Raw genomic sequence first — 8,201 nt, forward strand, 5'->3', positions numbered from 1 at the left:
GCCTGTGCAGCCTGCCACTGCCAGGGTCCATTGATCCAGGGACAACTTCCCCAGAAGAACACACGATGCGCCTCAGGCTGTTGCAACGTCATGCTGGCCTCTGCCACTACAGGGTCGCCCTGCATTCTATACCCACCCCCTTCCCCTGGCCTGAGAGAGACAGAGCTGCCTAATCAGCTGCTACTTTAACCCTGTCCTGTCTGGGCAGGGAACAGATGCCCTCAGGCAACCTACACGCAGAGGCAAGGCCAAAACAAAAGCTGAACCCCAGGAGCTGTGTGAACAAAGAAGAGAAAGGGAAATCTCTCCCATCAGCCTCAGGAGCAGTGGATTAAATCACCACAATCAACTTGATGCACCCTGCATCTGTGGACTACCTGAATAGACAAGGAATGATCCCAAAATTGAGGTGGTGGACTTTGGAAGCAACTGTAAACTTGGGGTTGGCTTTCTGCATCTAATTTGTTTCTGGTTTTATGTTTATCTTAGTTTAGAATTTAGAGTTTATTGTCATTGGTAAATTTGTTTATTAATTTGGTTGCTCTCTTCATTTATATGTATATATATATATATATATATATACACATATATATATATATACATATATATATATATACTTTTTTTCCCCTTTTTCTCTTTTTGTGAGTGTGTATGTGTATGCTTCTTTGTTTGATTTCGTCTGTATAACTTTGCTTTTACCATTTATCCTAGGGTTCTGTCTGTCCGTTTTTTGTTTTGTTTTTTGTAGAGTTTTTAGTGCTTGTTATCATTGTTGGATTTGTCTTTTGGCTTGCTTACTCTCTTCTTTTTTCTTTCTTTTTTTGTTTTATTACTTTTTAACTTTTTTATTTTTAATAATATTTTATTTTTTATTTTAATAACTTTCTTTTCTTTTCTTTCTTTCTCTCTCTCTCTCTCTCTCTCTCTCTCTCTCTTTCTTTTTCTCCCTTTTCTTCTGAGCCATGTGGCTGACAGGCTCTTGGTTCTCCAGCTGGGTGCCAGGCCTGAGCCTCTGAGGTGGGAGAGCCAAGTTCAGGATATTGGTCCACCAGAGACCTCCCAGTCCCACATAATCTCAAAGGGTGAAAGCTCTCCAAGAGATCTCCATTTCAATGCTAAGACCCAGCTCCACTCAACGACAAGCAAGCTACAATGCTGGACACCCTATGCCAAACAACTAGCAAGACAGGAACACAATCCCAACCATTAGCAGAGAGGCTGCTTAAAATCACACTAAGTTCACAAACACTCCAAAATACACCACCGGATGTGGTCCTACCAACCAGAAAGACGAGATCCAGCCTCATCCACCAGAACACAGGCACCAGTGCCTTCCACCAGGAAGACTACACAAGCCACTGTACCAACCTTACCCACTGGGGGCAGACACCAAATACAACGGTAACTACGAACCTGCAGCCTGTGAAAAGGAGACCCCAAATAGACTAAGTTAAGCAAGATGAGAAGGCAGAGAAATACACAGCAGATGAAGGAGCAAGGTAAAAACCCACCAGACCAAACAAATGAAGAGGAAGTAGGCATATAACCTATACCAAGGCATATAACCTATAACCAAGATTACTCTAACCAGCAAGGATCGCATTCAGATTTGATGGAGAAATTAAAACCTTTACAGACAATAAAAGCTAAGAGAATTCAGCACCACCAAACCAGCTTTACAACAAATGCTAAAGGAACTTATCTAGGCAGGAAACACAAGAGAAAGAAAACACCTACAATAACGAACCCAAAACAATTAAGAAAACAGTAATAGGAACATACATATTGATAACTACCTTAAATGTAAATGGATTAAGTGCTCCAACCAAAAGACATAGACTGGCTGAATGGATACAAAACCAAGACGTGTACATATGCTGTCTAAAAGAGACCCACTTCAGATCAAGAGACACACACAGACTGAAAGTGAAGGGATGGAAAAAGATATTCCATGCAAATGGAAATCAAAAGAAAGCTGGAGGTGCTCGCTTCAGCAGCACATATACTAAAATTGGAACGATACAGAGAAGATTAGCATGGCCCCTGCGCAAGGATGACATGCAAATTCGTGAAGCGTTCCATATTTAAAAAAAAAAAAAGAAAGCTGGAGGAGCAATTCTCATATCAGACAAAATAGACTTTAAAGACTATTACAAGAGACAAAAAAGGACACTACACAATGATCAAGGGATCAAACCAAGAGGAAGATATAAAAATTGTAAATATTTATGCACTCAACATAGGAGAACCTCAGTACATAATGCAAATGCTAAGAGCCATAAAAGGGGAAATCGACAGTAACACAATAATAGTAGGGAACTTTAACACCCCGCTTTCACCAATGGACAAATCATCCAAAATGAAAATAAATAAGAAAACACAAGCTGTAAATGATACATTAAACAAGATGGACTTAATTGATATTTAACGACATTCCATCCAAAAACAGCAGATTACACTTTCTTCTCAAGTGCTCATGGAACATTCTCCAGGATACATCATATCTTGGGTCACAAATCAAGCCTTGGTAAATTTAAGAAAATTGAAATTATAACAAGTATCTTTTCTAGCCAAAAAGCTATGAGACTAGATAAGAATAATAGGAAAAAGTCTGTAAAAAATGCAAACACACAGAGGTTAAACAGTACACCACTAAATAACCAAGAGATCACTGAAGAAATCAAAGAGGAAATCAAAAAATACCTAGAAACAAATGCCAATGAAAACACGACAACCCAAAACCTAAGGGATGCAACAAAAGCAGTTCTAAGAGGGAAGTTTATAGCAATACAATCCTACCTCAAGAAACAAGAGACATCTCAAGTAAACAACCTAACCTTACACCTACAGCAATTAGTGAAAGAAAAAAAAAAAAACCAAGTTAGCAGAAGGAAAGAAATCATAAAGATCAGATCAGAAATAAATGAAAAAGTAAGGAAGGAAACAATAGCAAAGGTCAATAAAACTAAAAGCTGGTTCTTTGAGAAGATAAACAAAATTGATAAACCATTAGCCACACTCATCAACAAAAAAATGGAGAACACTCAAATCAACTGAATTAGAAATGAAAAAGGAGAAGTAACAACTGACACTGCAGAAATACAAAGGATCATGAGAGATTACCACAAGAAACTATATGCCAATAAAATGGACAACCTGGAAGAAATGGACAAATTCTTAGAAAAGCACAACCTTCCAAGACTGAACCAGGAAGAAGTAGAAAATATAAACAGACCAATCACAAGCACTGAAATTGAAACTGTGATTAAAAATCTTCCAACAAACAAAAGCTCAAAAGCCCAGGACCAGATGGCTTTACAGGCGAACTCTATCAAAATTTTAGAGAAGAGCTGACACCTATCCTTCTCATATTCTTCCAAAATATAGCAGAGGGAGGAACACTCCCAAACTCATTCTCCAAGACCACCAACAACCTGAGACCAAAACCAGACAAAGATGTCACCAAAAAAGGAAACTACAGGCCAATATCACTGATGAACATAGATGCAAAAAATCCTCAACAAAATAGTAGTAAACAGAATCCTACAGCATATTAAAAGGATCATGCAGCATAATCAAGTGGGGTTTATCCCAGGAATGCAAGGATTCTTCAATATAAACAAATCAATCAATGTGATACACCATATTAACAAATTGAAGGAAAAAAACCTCATGATCATTTCAGTAGATGCAGAAAATGCTTTTCACAAAATTCAAAACCCATTTATGATAAAAACCCTCCAGAAAGTGGGCATAGAGGGCACTTACCTCAACATAATAAAGGCCATATATGACAAACCGACAGCCAACATTGTTCTCAATGGTGAAAAACTGAAACCTTTACCAGTAAGACAAGGAGCAAGAAAAGGTTGCCCACTCTCACCACTATTATTCAACATAGTTTTGGAAGTTTTAGCCACCACAATCAGAGAAGAAAAAGAAATAAAAGGAATCCAAATTGGAAAAGAAGGAGTAAAAGTGTCACTGTTTGCAGATGACATGATACTATACATAGAGAAATCACTTGCATTCCTATACACTAATGATGAAAAATCTGAAAGAGACATTAAGGAAACACTCCCATTTACCACTGCAAAAAAAAGAATAAAATACCTAGGAATAAACCTACCCAAGGAGACAAAAGACATGTATGCAGAAAACTATAAGATACTGACGAAAGAAATTAAAGATGATACAAACAGATGGAGAGATATACCATGTTCTTGGACTGGAAGAATCAATATTGTGAAAATGACTGTACTACCCAAAGCAATCTACAGATTCAATGCAATCGCTGTCAAACTACCAATGGCATTTTTCACTGAACCAGAACAAAAAAAAATCACATTTTGTATGGAAACACGAAAGACCCCAAATAGCCAAAGCAATATTGAGAAATAAAAACAGAGCTGGAGAAATCAGGCTACCTGACTTCAGGCTATACTACAAAGCTACAGTCATCAAGACAGTATGGTACTGGCACAAAAACAGAAATATAGATCACTGGAACAGGATAGAAAGCCCAGAGATAAACCCACACACATATGGTCACCTTATCTTTGACAAAGTAGGCAAGAATATACAATGCAGAAAAGACAGCCTCTTCATTAAGTGGTGCTGGGAAAACTGGACAGCTTCATGTAAAAGAATGAAATTAGAACACTCCCTAACACCATGCACAAAAATAAACTCAAAATGGATTAAAGACCTAAATGTAAGGCTATAAAACTCTTAGAGGAAAACATAGGCAGAAAACTCTATGACATAAATCACAGCAAGATCCTTTTTGACACACTTCCCAGATAAATGGAAATATAAACAAAAATAAATGAATGGGACCTAATAAAACTTAAAAGCTTTTGCACAACAAAAGAAACCATAAACAAGACAAAAAGACAATGCTCAGAATGGGAGAAAATATTTGCAAACGAAGCAACTGACAAAGGATTGATCTCCAAAATATACAAGCAGCTCATGCAGCTCAATATCAAGAAAACAACCCAATCCAAAACTGGGCAGAAGACCTAAATAGACATTTCTCCAAAGAATATATACAGATTGCCAACAAGCACATGAAAGGATGCTCAACATCACTAATCATTAGAGAAATACAAATCAAAACTACAGTGAGGTATCACCTCACACCAGTCAGAATGGCCATCATCAAAAATCTACAAACAATAAATGCTGGGGAGCATGTGGAGAAAAGGAAACCCTCCTGCACTGTTGGTGGGAATGTAATTTGATACAGCCACTATGGAGAACAGTATGGAGGTTCCTTAAAAAACTAAAAATAGAACTACCATATGACCCAGCAATCCCACTACTGGGCATATACCCTGAGAAAACCATAATTCAAAAAGAGTCATGTACCAAAATGATCATTGCAGCTCTGTTTACAATAGCCAGGACATGGAAGCAACCTAAATGTCCATCGACAGATGAATGGATAAAGAAGATGTGGCACATATATACAATGGAATATTACTCAGCCATAAAAAGAAATGAAATGGAGTTATTTGTAGTGAGGTGGATGGAGTTAGAGTCTGTCATACAGAGTGAAGTAAGTTAGAAAGAGAAAAACAAATACAGTATGCTAACACATATATATGGAATCTAAGGGAAAAAAAAAAAGGTCATGAAGAACCTAGTGGCAAGACGGAAATAAAGACACAGACCTACTAGAGAATGGACTTGAGGATATGGAGAGGGGGAAGGGTAAGATGTGACAAAGTGAGAGAGTGGCATGGACATATATACACTACCAAACGTAAAATAGATAGCTAGTGGGAAGCAACTGCATAGCACAAGGAGATTAGCTCTGTGCTTTGTGACCACCTAGAGGGGTGGGATAGGGAGGGTGGGAGGGAGGGAGATGCAAGAGGGAAGAGATATGGGAACATATGTATACGTATGACTGATTCACTTTGTTATAAAGCAGAAACTAACACACCATTGTAAAGCAATTATACTCCAATAAAGATGTGAAAAAAAAAACCAGAAAGAAAAGATCAATGAAACTAAGGTCTGGTTCTTTGAAAAGTTACACAAAATTAATAAATTTTTAACCAGACTCATAAGAAAAAAAGATAGAGCGACCAAATAAATAAAATCTGAAATGAAAGAGAAGTTACAAGTTGCACCACAGGAATACAAAAGAACTTAAGAGATTACTATGAACAATTACATGCCAATAAAACTTATGACCTAGAAAAACTATATAAATGTGTAGAAAAACAATATCTCCCAAGACTGAATCAAAAAGAAATAGAAAGTATGAACAGATTCATTACGAATAAAGAAATACAATCAATAATCAAAAAACTCTAAGCAAACAAAAGTCCAGGACCAGATGGCTTCACAGGTTAATTCTACCAAACATTTAAAGAAGAGTTAATATTTCTCCTTCTCTATCTATTACAAAAGTTGAAGAGGAAGGAATGCATCCCAGCATTCTACGAAGACAGCATCACCATGATACGAAAACAAGATAGGCATCACAAAAAGGAGAATTACAGGCCAATATCACTGATTATCATAGGTGTAAAAATCCTCAACAAAGTATTAGTGAACAGAATTCAACAATACATTAAAAGAATAAAACATCATGATCAGGTCAGATTTATCCCTGGGATGAAGGAATGGTTCAATACCTCCAAATTAATCAATGTGATATTCCACATTAAAAATTGAAGGACAAAAATCATATGGTCATTTCAATAGATGCAGAAAAAAGCTTTTGACAAAAGTCAACATCCATTTATGATAAAAACTCAACAAAGTGGGCAAAGAGGGAACATACCTCAACATAATGAAGGCCATATATAACAAGCCCACAGCCAATATCATACTCAATGGTGAAAAGCTGAAAGCATTTCCTCTAAGATCAGGGTCACGACAAGGATGCTCACCCTCACCACTTTTATTCAACATAGTATTGGAAGTCCTAGCCACAGCAATCAGATAAGAAAAATAAATGAAAGGAAATAGTAAAACTGTCACTCTTTACAAATGACATGATAATATATATAGAAAATCCTTAAGATGCCACAAAAAAACTATTAGATCTAATAAATGAATTCAGAAAAATTACAGGATAAAAAATTAATATATGGAAATCTGTTGCATTTATATTGCACTAATAACAATCTATCAGAAAGAGAAATTAGGAAAACAATCCCATTTACCATTGCATCAAAAAGAATAAAATACTTAGGGATAAATCTAATGAAAGAGGTAAAAGACTTGTACTCTGAAAACTATAAGACATTGATGAAAGAAATTGAAAACAATACAAACAAATGGAAAGATATACCATGCTCCTGAACTGGAAAAATTAATGTTGCTAAAATGACTATACTACTCAAGGCAATCTACAGATTCAATGCAATTGCTATCAAAATAACAATGTCATTTTTCACAAGACTAGAACAAATGATGCTAATGTAAACACAAAAGACTCCAAGTAGCCAATACAATCTTGAGAAAGAAGAACAAAGCTACAGGTATCATACTCCCTGATTGCTACTATAATTACAAACATACGGTAATCAAAACAGTGTGGTACTGGCACAAAAGCAAAGACATATAGATCAAAGGAACAGAATAGAGGGCTCAGAAATAAATCCACTCATATAGTCAATCTATGACAAAGGAGGCAAAAATGTACGATGGGGAAAAGACAGCCTCTTCAATAAATGGTGTTAGGAAAACTGGACAGATACATGCAAAAGAATGAAACTCGACCACTGTCTCACACCATATACAAAAACAAACTCAAAATGGATTAGAGACTTAAATGTAAGACATGAACCCATAAAACTCCTAGAATAACACATAGGCAGGATACTCTTTGACATTGGTCTTAGCAAGAGATTTTTGGATCTATCTCCACAGGCAAGAGGGGAAAAAATCAAAAATAAGCAAAAGGGACTACATCAAACTAAAAAGCTTTTGCACAACAAAGGAAACGGTCAGCAAAATAAAAGTGTAGCATACTGAATGGAAGATGTCTGCAAATGATATATCTGACAAGGAGTTAATAACTAAAATATACAAAGAATTCATACAACTCAACATCAAAAAAACCCCAAACAACCCAATTAAAAAATGGGAAGAGGACCTGGATAGACATTTTTCCAAAGAAGATATGCATATGGCCAACAGATACATGAAAAGATATTCAACATCACTAATTACCA

General features: G+C 36.3%; 1 non-coding gene across 1 annotated transcript; it reads left to right on the forward strand.

Moving 5' to 3' along the window:
• The first annotated feature begins 1,981 nt into the window (after window positions 1–1,981).
• LOC132358082 (U6 spliceosomal RNA) lies at window positions 1,982–2,088 on the forward strand. Its single transcript, XR_009500435.1, has one exon. It is a non-coding gene; the product is annotated as a U6 spliceosomal RNA (small nuclear RNA).
• Window positions 2,089–8,201: the final 6,113 nt, after the last annotated feature.

This window comes from Balaenoptera ricei, chromosome X, assembly GCF_028023285.1.
Source record: "Balaenoptera ricei isolate mBalRic1 chromosome X, mBalRic1.hap2, whole genome shotgun sequence".
In the NCBI taxonomy this organism is placed as follows: Eukaryota; Metazoa; Chordata; class Mammalia; order Artiodactyla; family Balaenopteridae; genus Balaenoptera; species Balaenoptera ricei.